At 32.9% G+C, this 18,163-nt stretch overlaps 1 long non-coding RNA gene across 1 annotated transcript; it reads right to left on the bottom strand.

Annotated features, from left to right (window-relative positions):
* Window positions 1-9,121: 9,121 nt before the first annotated feature.
* On the bottom strand, window positions 9,122-10,088 carry LOC114256774 (uncharacterized). The gene is made up of 3 exons (XR_014334773.1): window positions 10,032-10,088; window positions 9,844-9,916; window positions 9,122-9,178 (listed from the first exon to the last, which is right to left on the bottom strand). It is a non-coding gene; the product is annotated as an uncharacterized LOC114256774 (long non-coding RNA).
* Between the last annotated feature and the right edge of the window lie 8,075 nt (window positions 10,089-18,163).

The following is an 18,163-nucleotide window of genomic DNA, read 5'->3' as shown; positions in this document are numbered from 1 at the left end:
CCAGATGGTCCCCCACCGAAGGCCATGATAAAAGGAAACTGGGCAACACCAAAGCTCCATGAAACCATCTTGCAAAACAAGCAAGGAACTCTATATATACTCCACAAACTTCACATTGAAGGTAACTGAACTGATCTAAGCTGAACCACATTTACTACAAACTAAACACTCTTCTCCGATCACTGATTCCCACACCGGAGGGGTTATCCACCCAACCCCGGCCGGGCAACTCTTACGGTGCTTCTTCCTGCAGGGACCACAATCCTTGGATAGTCCAACTGAGTGCGGAGCTCCAATCCACTTTCATCTAGTGTGGTATCCGGTATGCACAACACCAATTGGACTCCTGATTAAAAATTAAACGCAAATTTTCCAAACTTAAGGCTTAAATGACCCATTCAGGGTGAGATTATAAAATGACCACCAAACTCACTAAAAATTGACACAAGCCCCTTGCTCAAGTCTAAATAGAGTTTGAGGAACAAACAGCATGCCGATTGGAGTTTCGGTTTGAAAATTAGAAACAGATTTGTAAAACTTAAGACTTATTAATGAAAATGCCCCGTTTGAGATCTAAATTAATTAATCATTGAATGACCCAAACATAGGCATGAGAACCCCATTCGAGTATAAACAAACTTTTTAGAGTAGGAATACTCTAGTAGGCATTCGCAGTTTTAAGACTAAAGTTTTTTATAAAATCTTAATAACATTTTAATATTGCATAGAAACACTCCAATATGGAACATAGTTAGGAGAGTAACAGAGGATTTCGTTGTGTGTATTTGGTTACATTTTGATATAGGTTTCTATAATGGATTTGTGGCTTGGATGTTTCAGATTTTATACATAAGAGATTTGCACTTGGGTTGGATGTGTTTGGGTTGTGCTCGATGTAATACTGCTTGGATGTTTGATATGCTATTAATTTTGGATTAAATTAAAGTTTTGGATGCTTTGCACAGGGTTATAGAGGTACTAAACAGGAAAAATTAAAAATTTCTTAGTTGATTTTTGGTGACAGGTTTTTTTAGTCGCGGTTAATTTACTTATGGTGACCAATTTAGTTTACTATAAGTAAGTGTTAGTAGTTTGGTGTGACGAAATGTAGTTAGTCGCTATTTGATACTTTTAGCCACCAAAACGTTGACTCATCGCTAAAATATTTATTATTTAACAATGAATTACTTCGTCGCTAAATTTTATTTTTGGCGACGAGTTTATCTGTTGCTAAAACTCAGTTTACTATTTTTAAAGACAAAATGTCAATTTACAATGACAATTTTTTATTTAATTCTTGGTGACTAATATACTTGGTCGCTGATTTCTAGATATGGCAATGATCATTTATTTCATAGCCGATTCTTTCTGTGACACCCTTTCAGCGATGAAGTTGTGACAAATTTTCTTCCATCACTAATTCCTTCAGTGACTTAAATTGTACTTTTGGTGACCGGTAGAAACATTGCAAAATGAGTTTAACTTTGACATTAGTCCTATATAAACAATGGATATAACCTTGAAAGCAAAATACCAATGTCGAATTGCTGGGACAACTTTTCGATTCTAAACCTTGAACTTACGGATTTCTTCTTTCAAGTCGCTCTTAATGTAGAATCACCAAGAATTTTCAAGTGAAACGAACAAAACTTAGAACTAAGGAGAAATTAAGAAAAAGTGAGGAAAATTTTGATTTTCGTCTTGCTCATTGTATCTGTCAATCTTGTCAATCCCTTTTTTTTTTTTTTTTTGGTAGCAAAGCTTGTGCTTATGTAGTAGGCTTGAAATACGACTATATACCCCTAATTTCGATGTGGGATGGTGAAAAAATAATGAAATCCCGAAATAGACTAAAAACACAATAAGCTGAAAATAGGCCACCCAAGTACATAAGGTCGATTGGCCCTCATTGATGGGCAAAATGACCCTCTGGGGAGGTACTTAGGGCCGGCTAGGCCCTGGGGGGTGATCTGGGTTGGTTTACTTTCTAGTTTTTTAAGGACTTTCTAAGGTATTTCAAACTTTTTGTGCTCAAAACGACTTTTGAAAAGATGCAACGGCCTGTTATAGATTCCAATGATGGTTCATAAATGCTCAATTTTGGAGAAATAATTTAGCAAAAATGTGCCCAAAGTGTTCCAATTTTGAGGAAAGTGACAATGACTAGAATAGCAACGGTTTCACATCAAGCTTGCTTCGAAGAGATCATCTACTAGTTCAATGTTGTTTGAATTATCGTCGATGGCTACAATTCAACAATGGGCTTAGGTATTATAACTAAACAAAATGAGATGTCTACAGTATGAATAGCCAACTCATCCCATATTGGGAGTGCATAGAATAATCAGCTAGTCCTACAGGGCTGGGCTGTTGGGTTAGCTCAAGTCAATTTCGTGCCATTTGCAAGTCAAGATTTAGACTTTTCGAGCTTGAAAATCGACTAGAAAATGGTTCAAAACATTTTTAAAGATTAAATATGTGTTCGAAAAATGTTTTAGATTCGTTAGTATTCTAAAGGTCATTCATGTTCAAAGCAAGAAACAATTTGGCTTTGTAAAAAACAGTTTGAAGGTAGTTTTACATCGAGTCATATCTTTTCAACGATATTAATTAATCTATTATATAAGGAAAAGGGGATTTCTAGTGAGAAAGCTTGTGAGAACTCCAAAGTCTCATTCTATAATTGCTAATTTTTGTGATTTTAAAAATATTTAAAAATAATTCTATTGGCTAATAAAGTAATTATAGATTAAAAAATAATAATAAATCACCTAAAATTTTGAATTACAAGTTCCTAAAATCTCTCCCCCCTTCGCCTCCCCCCCCCCCCCCCCCTTCCCATCCACCCAACCAACCAAAAAATATATATATATTTCTCTCTTTCCTAAATCTCATCTCATAACAAAGTAACTATACATTAAAAAAAACATTACAGATTAAAAAAAATGAAAAAACGTAAAACCACAATTGCTAATTTTTGTAATTTTAAAAATATTTGAAAATAGTACTATTGGCTAACAAAGTAACTGTAGATTTAAAAAATAAAAATAAAAACTAAAATTGCTAATTTTTTAAATTTTAAAAATAGTACTATTACCTAACAAAGTAACAACAGATATAAAAAAAAAATGATAATTGAATTACAAGTTCTTAAAATCTCTCCCATAATATCTATCTATTTATGCTATATATTATACCAACGTGACTTTTTATCTTAGAGACCCTAAGTGTTTCAAAACATTAAATCTAATTTTTTTGATTTTTTGATTTATAAAAAAAAATTAAAACATCTATTGGCTATTCCAAGGACATAAATATTAACCTTCAAAATTATTTAATCCAAGTATATTGCCGATAAAGAGAAAGAAATAAAGAAAGAAAAAGCACAGAATTCTCAACCCCCATCTCCCTCTCAAAATAAATTAAGCCTTTATTTAAAAATAATATAAATCTCATACAATCTTTTTTATCCTAAAATAAATCTAATGAAAATGAAACTCTCTCACCTCCCATAAAATGTATACTATTAATATCTTTCACAACTGGTCTAATCTATATAAATCTAAATTAAGTCTAACATAAACTAAAAATTAAACCTTATATCTAAACTAAAAATTAAACTTTATATCTAGCTTCTCTCTCTATTCCATAATTAAATACAATTTTGTTCCCAAATAAATTTAAGCATATCTATACTATATATAAATTTTTTTTTAACATCTCATAATTTATTATTTTTTATAATGATTCCATGATTTATAATTTAGAAAAGAAAAGTTGAAATAAATTATTCTTATGCACTCTTTCTCTAACCAATTCTTTCTTTTATCCAAAAATTCTAATCATCATACATTCACTACAAGAAATTGCATTTTTTGCAACGCAACAAAATTTGTTGCTAAAAGGGAAAATTCGTCGGCAAAGAGTTTTGCCGACACACAAAGCTACGTTGGCAACCCATAGGCAAAAGTGAGTCAGCAAAAGTTTTTGCCGATGAAATTATCATTGCGTTGGTAAAAGTAATGCCTTTAGTGATGAACATAGTCGTCGTTAAAAGCCTTCATCCATCGTAGGCAATTTACCTTGCGTCGGAAAAAGTCATTCAAATATGATGATTGTGTGACACTTTTCGCAACACAAATTTGCATGGGCAAAAAATGTACTTTAAGCAAAAAAATATGCGTTGGCAAAAGTAAAGTTTTTGGCGACACATTTACGTCGGTAAATGGTGCCATTTGCCTACAATTTGTTTGTCGATAAAGCTTCACTTTTGGCAACGACAAATTATCATTGGCAAAAAAATACACTTTTAGCAACACAATATGAGTGGGCAAAAGTAAACTTTTGGCAACACATTTACATCGGTAAATATTGATAGTTGCTGACGATTTGTTTGTCGATAAAGGTTTACTTTTGGCAACAACAAATCGGCATTGGCTAAAAATACACTTCTAGCAACACAATATGAGTGGGCAAAAATAAACTTTTGGCAAAACATTTACCAACAAAAATAATTGAAAATAATTTATATATTTTTATAAGATTTACAGATTTACAAGTGGCATACCTCAGGCACCACTATTACAAACTAATAACATTTATATGAAATCACCTAAAGTTGATGTGCAAGCAAAAAAAACACTGCTGATACTGCTTTTAGAAACAGTGTATAAAACCTAAAAGGGTAAACTCACTAAAATACCCAAATACATACAAATTGTGAACCAACATTACAAACAACAGATAACAAAATGAAAACATGAAACTAACAAAGACAAGCAAAATGACACAAAAAGTATCCACAAACTTATCCAGCAGACTAACATCTAGTAGCAGCCGCCTCATAGCAACATTGCAGCAGCAGCAGCAGCCCAGCAAGCATCAACCACAAGGGCGGCAGCAACAACAAACCAGCAGTAGCAGACCAGCAGCTGCAGTAGACGAATCTAATTCATGCATCTCAGACGAATCTGGTGCATCTGCAAGGCATTTCAGAAGAGATGACCAACATGTAAAGGCATTTTAATAGGAGCTACTGAAGCCAAGTTCTTTTCCAATCCTTGCATAATAATTAGAAGAGAAAAAAAGAATGTAAAATACCCACTTCGGAGGAGAACATCCTTTCTTCTCTACATGATACAGGTGCATTAGCCTCTTGTACATATGAAAATATTGTCAACTTCTGAATATTGACTCCGCTTGGTAGATTTTTGGAGCTCGCCCTCCGTCAGAAAGAAAATGAGGATTCATCAGCTTCAACAAGACCAGTGAATGAGCACTTAGCGATGCAAAGGTCTTCCACACTTGTATATTTAGCTGTATCAGCACGAAATTGTGCCAGAGTAATTTGAAGGCCCTTGAACTTTTCAGTCTCCCCAAGGGCTGGCGAGCTTTGACAATTCCTTTTCTTTTGAGACTGCAAAGTTGAATCTACATTGATATCTACATGTAAGTCTGGCGTAGCTTTTTGCTGCTGCTCTCTTTTTGCCCTCTGCTTTTGTGGCGTCAGATGCAAGCTTGAATTGGACTCATTGTCATTAACAGCTAATTTAGCTTTTTGCTTTTGCTCTTCCCTTGGATGTTGCATGGTTATATGTTTTCTTTTCTGATACATCAACCCAATAAGTGAGTCTGCTGCATTCTGCTCAGTATCAATCAGACCAGCTTCTGGACCTTTCATTCACCGTGGAGATTTTGTTCTTTTCTTTTCCGTCTTAAATGATAAGAGAAGAGGGTCGATCATGTTGGTCAGAGGAGAATCCGGGGCTTTGCTTAGTGTTGGGTTCACTTCAGACTCTTTAGATACTTCTTGTAAAGCACTAGATCTGAACTCTACGATATGATCTGCAAGCTGGCATAAACTTGCAAATAAACATCTGAAAGACATGGTGAATTCCTATAGTTCAAAATCATCATATCCTCCAAATCTTCTACAGTGTATCCAATGTAGAGCCCGTTAAATCTGAGGTTGTGGTACTATATTTGGGAATCTTGATTACGGATTAGAAGCTTAAAATGTATGGTAAACTGGAATTCAACTTGCAATCCATGTGTCTGTCTGTGCATGTGAAATTATATGTTTTCCGAAGAATGAAAACAAAAAACAAAAACACAATCAAACAGGTCTCGTAATTTTCTGAAACAGTACTTCCATGTTTGATTTAAAGCAGTCAAAGAGCTATTTGAACGGTTGTACCTCAACTGTTTCTAAAATATTTGATTGCTTTCCTCCATGTTGCAAACATGATTTTGAGATTACGCTTTGGTCCGTAGAATTGTGTTCTTTGACTTCTTTATGCCCATGAACTTTTAAATCAATCCTGCACAACTTGTTCTTCCCTTCGGGATCAATTACACGTTGTGATGCATCTAAACTGGAAGCACTAGCACGTTATTTCAGTGTAAGAGAAGATTAGTATACAAATTAATGCAAGGAAGGATGTAAACTGAATATAGAATCATACAAGCTCAGAATTCAAAGTCGCTGCATCATATTATTTGTGCTCCTAACAAATGACTGCTTCCCTTAGAGCTGAACCCTAAAGTACTTAGTATTGTGCTCAAATTATATTCAAGGAGAGGAAAACAATACATGTAGCTTAGGTGTTCTTGGTTTCCGTTCAGGCTTCAATGATGAATTCAAGACTTCACTTCTTTCCTTCGATGCAGAATTGTCTGTTTTGAGTCCATTCTTTCCATTAATCATCAAACCAGACTTGCTCAACCCTTTCTTTTGACTAGAGTCATCAGTTTCTTGTCCCAAAGCATCTGAGCTAAAATCTTTGGTAATGGTGCACTCGTGCTATTCAGTGCAAGAGGAAAGAAATAAGAACATATATAACCTCAAGCAAGCAAGCATATATGTGGCAAGGACACACTGAATATGGATCTCACAGTTGGAGCCTATTATGTCTATCTAGGAAGCACAAACACTTCAAAATGGGTGTCATGTTCTTGTCCGACACATATTAGACACCGACACACCACGGACATGTGCGTCCGTGTTTCGGACATGTTATGTGGCTTGTCAAAATTTTTAATTACTATTTTTTTGCAGGATACTTCATGAACATGTGTGTCCTATGTTTGGACACGCCTTGGAACACCTTTATGGGTTTTGTTTTATTTTATGATTTTAGAAAGTTGATTTAGAAAGTTGATTTGGGGTCCTATGTTTGAACACGCCTTGGAACGCATTTGCAATTTTATATTTAAATTTTTGGATAGTATGATGGTTGAGGAAAACTAATAGTAATTTTGGACGGTTTGACAAAAGAAAAATTATTCTTACTGTTATTAGAAGTGACAGTTATTGAGTGGGAAAGAGTGACAGTTACTAGGTATAAAGACATTCTTGGAAAAGTTTTAAAAAAAAAAGTGACAGCTTCCGACCCAACTCACGTGCACTTTATATAATAGAATAGTTATCTCATTTATTTATTGGACAAATAGAATAGTTATCCCATTATTGTGCAGCAGAAATAGGAATCTCGATTTGTTGGCCTCACTTATGAATTCAATGACAAGATTTACCATGCCTGGAGCCTTGTATGATACAGCAGAATATATTGCAGAAGAAATGACAGATAACAAAACATCCCCATTTCTTATTTATTTCCCCCACAAAAGTGTATTTTGAAATATTTAATGAAGAAATATTACCGCCATATGAAATATCGCAACAATGGAATTTTTCTGCATGTTTGTCTTGATGCCTGGATATAACAATGCATTTAGCAACACTTTCCCCACCTGCCATAAGCAAAAAGGGAACAGAAGTATAATTATGGTCGAAATTGAGCTTTCATTCTTAATTTAACGTAAACCACTGGTGTGTCTCAGCTCGTCCCTATATGGACAGGTGTGTGCATGTACATGTAAGCACTTTTTTTGTGCATGTCAGACAAATAATGAACAAGTAGGAAAAATTGCAAAGAAGAAAAAAACAGAAACAAAAATCAAAGATTCATTACAAACTCAAGATTTTAAGCTGAATTCAACTTGGGAAGAGCAAAAACAATAAGAAGAAACATATGTCATTTCGAACGAGAATTGTTGGCTTGGATTCTCTTGTGCCCTTGTTAACACCCTCATTACATTTGATAGCAAGCTGACCAGTGCCTTTATCTTTCCATGCATCGTTATCTGCAAGATCACTGGACTAAACAAAGCATAAAAGAAAAGAACTAACCATAAGAAAATCAAATGTCTTAATATTATATTATATAAAAGCAGGCAAATGTAAACAGTGCCCAACTCATCAATGCACTACACGCTGTTGATGCAAAATTACAAGAAGTAGTGCCCTGATGAATATTTCAAATATGCCTTTTCTTAAAATTTTGGATGATTAACAAAATGAGTAGATGCAAAATGTGTTTTTCTCTTTGAAAAGTTCCAAGAGATGTAAGTCCAAGTCAATTTTATAATTGTCCAATAAGAAAATAGAGCCAATTCAACCTGGCCAACGAACATGGGTGCCAGAAGATTCTTATTGGCAACAAAATGGACATCAAGGAATGGCAAGTTAATGTTGAATTTAAGCATGGAGAAGTTATTCTAGATGTTTCATCTGATTAGGAACTGAAAACAAAATTCTTATGGCTGAAAAGAGCTTTAATTTATTCACAGGATTAATGACTTCAGACAGAGTGTAGTTTGGAGGTTCTATAACCAAAAGATTTAATCAGCATCCCACCTCAATTAAACTTTAAGGCAACATTCCCGGGCCCTTAACAAACTGCTCCTAGTTCCAATTATAGAGCAGGGTAATAAATAAACTTTCAGCAACTTGTTGACTCTCTCTCTCTCTCTCTCTCTCTCTCTCTCTCTAACCATTTCCAACTGCAATTTCCCATCTCAAAGTTACTTCTCTTTATCAACTACCAATATATTTGCTATGGATTGACTACAAGATGCAGACAAGAAAGAAAGTGTTTCAAGGTAGAGAAACACTGAAAGGAGTTGGAGGGAATTATATTGATTAGAGCTCAAACTTCCAAACAAATCACAAGAGACACTAGAAACAAACACAAAGGAAATAAATTGTTTCTTTTACACTAAAAACAAGTAACAATAAATTAGACAATTCTAAAAATTAGACAATTCTAAGAAATAGACATGTCATCTTAAAAACTGACTAACCTGCATCCAACCTTTCCACTCTTCAGTTTGATGCCTGTTCAGATACAGTATGGATTTTCCTGAGATTGGTGACTTATCATGATGAATCTTGAAAGAAGTAATTACTGAAACTATGATGAGAAGGAAGTAGAGAAATAAGAAACGATCCCGATTGTAACTCTGCAACAACAAATGATGGTTAAAAGAAAAGCTCATTGGACACACAACTTTGATGCAGATGGACCAAATTATAACTGAAATAGATACAAAAAACAATAACTGTATATCCTGGCCATTGTGAATTTTATGTGCAGAGGTGAAGTCCTCCCTAATTGTTTGGTTACACATCCAAGGAAGCAGAAAAGAGACTGAAGCATCTGGTAGCAGCTAGTCCATGGACTGGTAATTTTGCTTTTGTTATCTCTCCTTTCTATTAGTGTTGGTTCATTAGGTTATGCCCATATAAGTGGATCAGGTTATGACCTCGCTAATCCTTTCACTTCCTTGTAAAGTTCTGGGATATATGTATATATATATTTTTTAAAATAACATTTAAAAGTTGTTGAAGAATGTGATATCCACCCATTCCTCTTTCTATATTTTTCACATTGAACTTTTCTTTTTAAGATTTAAAATTGGTCTAGCACATACTTCACCGAATAAAATAACGAACTCGCGGAATGAAAAGTATAAATTATAAGATGAAGGCATTGGCAAAACCTTTTTTGATTCACCGAAGATAATTGTACGGTCACATAAGTAAAAGTAGATCAAAAGGACACCAAATTCAGATCTGCAGGGAGAGAGAACAATAAGAAGAAAAATGAGAGTCAGCTTTCTAACCATGTCCTTCAAACTTACAAAGCTCCAAAACTTATGGTTTTAAATTGTGACGATGACAGACTTACATGGCTCTGAGTGTCAATCGATTTTCTAGCAAGAAAGTCTCCCCCATTAGAAGAAATCTGAAAAGTTAAAGAACATAAAGAATGTTAAATTAACCCATTCATATTCCTCATAAATAATCAAAGATGGAAACAGCTATTTTTTCTAACCTGACAACGTGAGATGTGACAGATGAACTCTGAGCTTTAGAAGAAGTTGACTGGAGACCTTCCCCCTCAAATGGAAAGCAGTAAACGATCACTTAATGCAAGAGACTGTTAATTCCTTTATTATCACCTAAAATTCCCTCCAATGTCTGAACAACAAACAAAATTTAAATTGGATCAGTCAGTGAAACCTCATTAACCACTGTTACAATTCTAAATAAGCAGAAACTACATCTAAATAGACTTAGGCAATCAAATAAGCGAATTGATATTAAATTCTAAGCATTTCATGAACCAAACACTGTATGACATCAAGTGAGACTTGAAATTCAACTCAAACACATACAAATCTTCACAATACTGATAAATTCAAATAAAATCTAACCCGAAAGAAGTGTTAAAAACAATTCAAATGAGGCAAAGACCTAAACTGGACATTTCTAGTAAAAAACAAAACAAGGTTCAAACCCTCTACTCCCGAAAGTCGAATTTCAAGACCAAACAATCAAAAGATTCAATGAAATCTGATCCACGTAATTGAAAAACTTTAAAATGCCAAAAATAAAACCAATTCTACAGTGAAAACAATGGATCACTCACTAGACTAGCAAAATCTATTTAAAACGATACAAAAACTTTGACCCAAAAAAGCTACAAGTGGAGTCTGACACTATGGCATCAACATAAGACTCTATATAACTTGCTTTAGTCCATTGAAAAATAAGTACATCAAATGATTAACATTTTCACCTCATCAAATTATGTAATAACAAATGCCAAATAAAGAAATAAATAAAAAAGATTACAGAGCAAGCCTTAACAGCAAAAAAGAAATAAGTCAAATAACTCACATCAATTGCCTAGTCAGGTTGATCAATGTGAGACTACTATATTATTCTAATTTGTTAACCACAAGTCTAACAGATATCTTAACCACGAGTTTTCAATGTTCATATAATGTTCAAATTGATTAAAGGCTATGAACATATAATACAAATGAAAAAATATACCATGCATACATAGTCTAGTCTAAAAATAAGAATATACTAGTTGTTACCTTCCCTTCAACATGCATGCCCGACAGGTGCAACTTCATCCACATTCCGTAACCCATTCACTTCCTTAGTTGTATACACAGCACACCACTGTAAACATAAATTTCAGAACTTCATGTTTCGGATCATTTACCATGTATATCATCAAGAAAACAAGACTAAAACAACATACCTGAATCCATCGATGAACGGTTAAACGGAAGCGTCTGATTATCAATAAAACCTTGATATTGACTATGTTATTGCCTTCTAATCCTTTCTCCTTTGGTGCCTTATGTTTCTCCTTGAGAGGATTTAGAAAAACAAAACAGTATTCTTGTTTTTCCACTCTTGGGAAGGAATAGGGACCATAACCTTTTAAAGGTTGTAATTGGTTTTCATAACTGAGAGGTAATGAAAACCAATAAATTAACCATTATTGGTTTCATAACTGAAAGGTAATAAAAACCAATAAATTAACCATTATTAGTTTCATAACTGAAAGGTAATAAAAACTAATAAATTAACCATTATTATTATTGGTTTTAAAACTGAAAGGTAATGAAAACCAACTTTAACCAATATGTTTTAATTTCTATTTCTGCCCCTCATAGAAATAGAAATTATACAACTAGTATCTACACATTAGGTCCATAACACATATATACCCTTAAGCCTATTAACTAAATTGAATCACTTAAATTGTAGGCTTCTTATAAATGATAACACCACATTTAATTATGTGGTCCCATTGAGACATTATCTAACAATCTCCCACTGGACCACATATGTATCCTGAAAAATGTGCTTAACTTCAGTGAGCTCAGAATTTTGTTATCATAACTTGAGGGTATCCAAACAATCTTGTCCATTAACTATATTAATATAGGATCAAAGCGGTCTTCGTTACATTAATCGTAACTCGACCCACCAATGGTCACGTATACGAATACAGCTAAATGACATAGATCAATCATGGATGCGTAGCATGGAAATTACATGTGATGTGATCCATACATGCCTATTTCCAACTGGTCCTACTTAACTTTATTGAGATCAATACTTCACAGTACGTAACAGAGCGTAATAAACTGAATACTTCATTTCTGCAGAAATTAATCTAATTACATAGATAAAACTCAAGACTGACATAAAGCAGTAATATAAATACAAACTCCCACTAAACCAGAATGTTCTCAAATAGAACAACACCCATCTGAGCAGTGTGCTCATGAAAGACCTTGGGTGGTAGTCCCTTCGTAAGTGGATCCGCTATCATGGAGTTTGTCCCAATGTGCTCTATGGAAATCTGTCCACTCTGCACTCTTTCTTTTACAACTAGAAACTTGATATCAATATGCTTTGATTTTGTCGAGCTCCTGTTGTTATTGGAATATAAAGCTGCAGACTTATTGTCACAATATATCTTAAGTGGTCTTTCAGTGCCTTCCAAAATACGCAACCCAGTGACAAAATTCCGCAGCCATATCCCTTGGTTTGATGCCTCATAACATGCTACAAATTCTGCAGCCATGATGGATGAAGCTATGAGCGTCTGCTTTGCAGACCTCCAAGAAATTGCTCCGCCAGCTAACAGATAAATATAGCCTGATGTGGATTTCCTACTGTCTTGGCATCCAGCAAAATCGGAGTCGGAATATCCAATGACCTCTAACTTATCCGATCTCCTATATGTGAGCATATATTCCTTTGTTCTCTGTAAATATCGCATAACACGCTTGACTGCTTTCCAATGATCCATGCCAGGATTACTTAAATATCTGCCTAACATGCCAACTATAAACGCAATATCCGGACGCGTACATACTTGAGCATACATTAGACTCCCTACAGCCGAGGCATAAGGAATCTTCTGTATTTCTTGAATTTCAAGACTTATATTCTTCATTCATGGCTTCTATCCACTTATGAGAGTTGGAACTTTCCATGGCTTGACGAAAGTTGATTGGATCATCTTTCGACATTCCATTTTCTACCTCATGTTCCTGGAGATATACAATATAATCATCTGAAAATGCAAATCTCCTTTCTCTGGTGGATCGCCTTAATGGCACAGATTCTTGAGGTTGAGGTTGTAGAGTTTGTTCCTCAGGAACAATTACCTCATCTTGAATGGGGGTTTGAACTATATTATCTTGAACAACATTGTCAGGTTGAGGATCCGAAATTACTTCTCGAGCAATGACAGGTATAGGAACCTGTGAATGGTCAAAAGTAGTAGTAGGAAGTGGGATTACTCCTGCTTCCTCCTCAAAGACAATGTCTCTAACTGGATTTCTCCCCCCAAACTCAACATCCTCAAAAAATGTTGCAATTCCCGTCTCAAATATTGACCTATTTGTGGGATCCTAAAACTTGTAACCCCGTGATCGTTCGGCATAGCCAATAAAGTAGCTGCTAATGGTTTTAGAGTCCAATTTTCGTTCATGAGGTTTATAAGGCCTCGCCTCAACAGGATAACCTTTTAAACAATTATGCTCACATTAAGTTACCAAACAGATAATCTTTAAATAAATTAATTTAATAACAACATCTCAAGATACCTAGCACAACATTAATACCAAGCCTTTGGGCAGTGATATTAACTGTAAGTGGTATTCTTGTTGTAATGATCAAACATTGACAATAAGTTATGTCAAATAACAAATCTATCTTTTGATGGATTTATTATTCACATTAGGTTTCCTTGACAATTGGCACATGTTTATCACCACAAAATGTGTGTGTAATTCTGCCAAGTATTAATCATGTCTTTGGACTGATAAATACCCGCATGAGATACACAGACATGAACTTCAAAACATTCCATATAAAACAATCTAGACAAGAGAGATCACTTTTGTGACATCTTGTTTGAATTGACTTATATTGAGAATGTTAGAAAATTAAATTTCTGTAGACGTTGTATGAAATTACATTAAATTTAAAGATTTCTAAATTTGTTACCCCGTATATGTTATATAATCTGAAGCAATTCCAATTATATATATACATATATAAATAGAATTGACGGGTCCAAAAAAAAAAAAACTGAATCCATTTGGAAAAATGAACCGCCCATCCGAATTATGTTCCATTTCCAGAAAACAAAACAGAATTTGCGGCAGAGGGAAAAACAGAAATACAAAAAACAGAATCTGATTCCAAGAAACTAAATAGGATGAATAAAAGCATATCTATTCTGATGATACACATGATATAACCGCTCTGATACCACTTGTAAACATAAATTTCAGAACTTCATGTTTCGGATCATTTACCATGTATATCATCAAGAAAACAAGACTAAAACAACATACCTGAATCCATCGATGAACGGTTAAACGGAAGCGTCTGATTATCAATAAAACCTTGATATTGACTATGTTATTGCCTTCTAATCCTTTCCCCTTTGGTGCCTTATGTTTCTCCTTGAGAGGATTTAGAAAAACAAAATAGTATTCTTGTTTTTCCACTCTTGGGAAGGAATAGGGACCATAACCTTTTAAAGGTTGTAATTGGTTTTCATAACTGAAAGGTAATGAAAACCAATAAATTAACCATTATTGGTTTCATAACTGAAAGGTAATAAAAACCAATAAATTAACCATTATTAGTTTCATAACTGAAAGGTAATAAAAACTAATAAATTAACCATTATTATTATTGGTTTTAAAACTGAAAGGTAATGAAAACCAACTTTAACCAATATGTTTTAATTTCTATTTCTGCCCCTCATAGAAATAGAAATTATACAACTAGTATCTACACATTAGGTCCATAACACATATATACCCTTAAGCCTATTAACTAAATTGAATCACTTAAATTGTAGGCTTCTTATAAATAATAACACCACATTTAATTATGTGGTCCCATTGAGACATTATCTAACAACCACATGTTGCAGAAGTTTCACATATCAGAACTGCCGATTCAGCAAGTTCTTCATCAGATGGATTGGCAGAATGCATGCCTCACAGCAACATTGTAGCAGCAGCCATAGCAAGCATCCGCCACCACGGCAGCAGCAGCAACCAGTAGAATTAAAGATGAAGCCATTTTATCTTTCGTTTGGGAACAAAAAATGAATTTGAAAACAAGTTATTACAAATGAATAAAAAAAATGCAAGATAAAATAAGACACATTGACACCCTATACTTTTTTCCTGATGATTAAAATATTGTCAACCTAACCATCTAAAACAAATTCAATCTTAGCTTCCCGTGACCTATTATTACTTAGCAATTCATACTACACCTATACGCTAATTGATCCACTTCCTGAACATGTATTTCTAAGTAACCTGCATTTCTCTGTAAAACATACAAAAAAAACCTTTATATAACATTGCGTAAAAACTAAACTAAACACATCATAACAATTTGTAATGTAACCAAATTAATATCAAATGCATTTCAATATCCTAAATTTTATTCAAATATCTAACAATACTAAACATAAGAATCCTAAAATGCGTCTAACTATATCCAACAATCCCAAACATAATAATTCCAAAAAGTATATAAACATTCAACAAAAAAAACCTATAAAACGAAACAAAGAAAAATTAAATGAATGCCAACGTGCAAAATGATATATATCACTACTGAACCACGAATATCCATCACCAACCTATGAACAAAAGGATAAAAACATGAGTATTTTATTAATGCATTAACTTCAACAATAATATACAAATATAGTTAAAATTAATCAGAAAATTGTTATGAAGCTATTGTTTTATCAAGCTATTGTATACAAAGATTGTAATGCTAGGATTGTAATACAAAGTTTATATAATTTTATATTGTTGACACATGTTAGGATTGGTTAAATAAAGTAAATCAATTTAATGAGGTGTCAAATTTACCTCTATTTCAACCGAGAAAAGTTTCATCCTCCCTTACACCCGATGCATCCTCCCCGACATTGTTGCTTGGAACTAACCCCAGAATGTTTGCTAGATCTATCCCATTTTTTGCTGCCAACATTTGAATTATAGTTTGCATTGTACTCATGTTTTGAGCCTGGTCAAGTAACTGCTTTCCTTGGTTAGCTAATTGTTGTCGTTGGTCAACTAACTACTGTTGAAGAATAATTATGGCAAAGGAAATACAAACCAATAGATGACTATATTTTATTTCTCTTCAATGGTAAGTGATCTAGGAGTTTTCAAGTTTTATATTCTTAATGACTAAAATTTTGTTTATTTGCTTTTTGTTTTTGGGTATAAATTTTGTTTATTTTTATTCATTGTGTTTTCAACTTTTTTTTTCTTCTTTCTATCTTTCTTTAAAACGTAGGCGAACTGATTTTCAATTTCCAAATTGTTTCCAAAAAAATAGTATTTTACACTTTAAAAAAAAATTGCACACATAAAAAAACAATGAGGATGCATTAAAAAAAATGAATGTATAAATTTTAAAAAACAAATTGAATGAGAATGCATTAAAATTTTTAACAATTGAAAAGTAGTTTTCCTTAGTTCAATTTTTATCAACCCAATTACATAATTTTTTTTCTATTATCAACTCAATTGCATAATTTTTTTTCTAAATTTGCACACGCATTGCGTATGCCTCAGCCACTAGTTAAAATTCTATTCTATCTACATATATTATGTATTAAGTTAAGTGTGTTTTTACATTTATCAACAAAAAAACAAAAAAAAAAAATTATTTTTCATGTTACATTCCTAAACTTAGTCATGAATTGGGTAAGTGTAAGAAGGAAGTGAAATAGCAATAGCAAGCCTAAGCCTATGTTGTGGACAAAAAAATGAAACCTTAACAAAGTTTAACAAACAACTAAAAGAAGGATAGAAAAAGAAAGGTATATAGTAGGCATATGTGTTGTTTCTCTATTGATATATGAAACTCCATGATTCCAATACATAAAACTGTACTACAAATAGCTTATGCATTTTTCCTACAATAATATAAATAGCTTGATAAAATTGTACTACAAATCCCTCAAGGAAAAATGTGCAAGCTCCTATACTTTCATATATTTCCTGGGCAACTAACTTAAAACTTTTTAGCAAGTCGGGGAAGGTAGGTGGAAGGTAGGCGGAAAGGCAAACCGGTGTGATGTTTAGGGAGAGAAGTGTTGGGGCGGAAATCATATATGGATCTGGACCGTTGATATACACTCAAGATTCATTTCAACCATTGATACAAAATGTATCTCTTAGACATTTTCATATATTTTCAAAAACCTTCTTGCCTTATTATATAGATATAAATAAAAATGTTGTAAGATAATTGAAGTTCAAAGTCATAATCTATTTTTTTTTTTTTTTCAAAATTTAAAATTGTTAAAATGCATATGTTGCAATAACATTAATTTCTTCCTATTATAAATTTTATTTTAAATCTTATAAGACTTGTTCAATGACTAATATTCAATTTTTGTAAAAAAAAAATTGATATATTCCTTCCAAAAGTTAATATAGCAAGTCTAAAAAATCATATTTTAAAACTAAAAATTATTAATTTTTTTTTTTGTTTTTTTTGTTTTAAACAAGCATGTTAAAGTATAAATAGATATCCAAATAAAATTATACTTATTACTAAATATGTCATTAGTTTTAATTGTAATCACATCTTTTTAAAATCTTTATTCATGTTTTAACTTTTTTTTGATATTTTAAATTACATATTACGACAATTCTTTCTTACTCATTAAGTTTTTAAAATTTCTTTAATTATTTCCCTTTCAAAAACTAATATAACAATTTTTTAAAATTCATATATGTTTATTTTAAAATAGTGAGTATTAGAACTATGTCATTTTTTTTATAACAAAACATAATTTTAATTGATAATTATCAATACAACAATTTTAATCTATGTATACTATATATTACAGTAAAGGAACATTTGAAACAAACTCTTAAACTTATATATAAAATTTTGTTTATAAGAGACAAAATACAAAAAATCAAATAT

The sequence above is a fragment of the Camellia sinensis genome, chromosome 7 (genome assembly GCF_055761805.1).
Source record: "Camellia sinensis isolate YWXY chromosome 7, ASM5576180v1, whole genome shotgun sequence".
Classification (NCBI taxonomy): Eukaryota; Viridiplantae; Streptophyta; class Magnoliopsida; order Ericales; family Theaceae; genus Camellia; species Camellia sinensis.
This window is presented reverse-complemented; position numbering and strand designations above follow the sequence as displayed.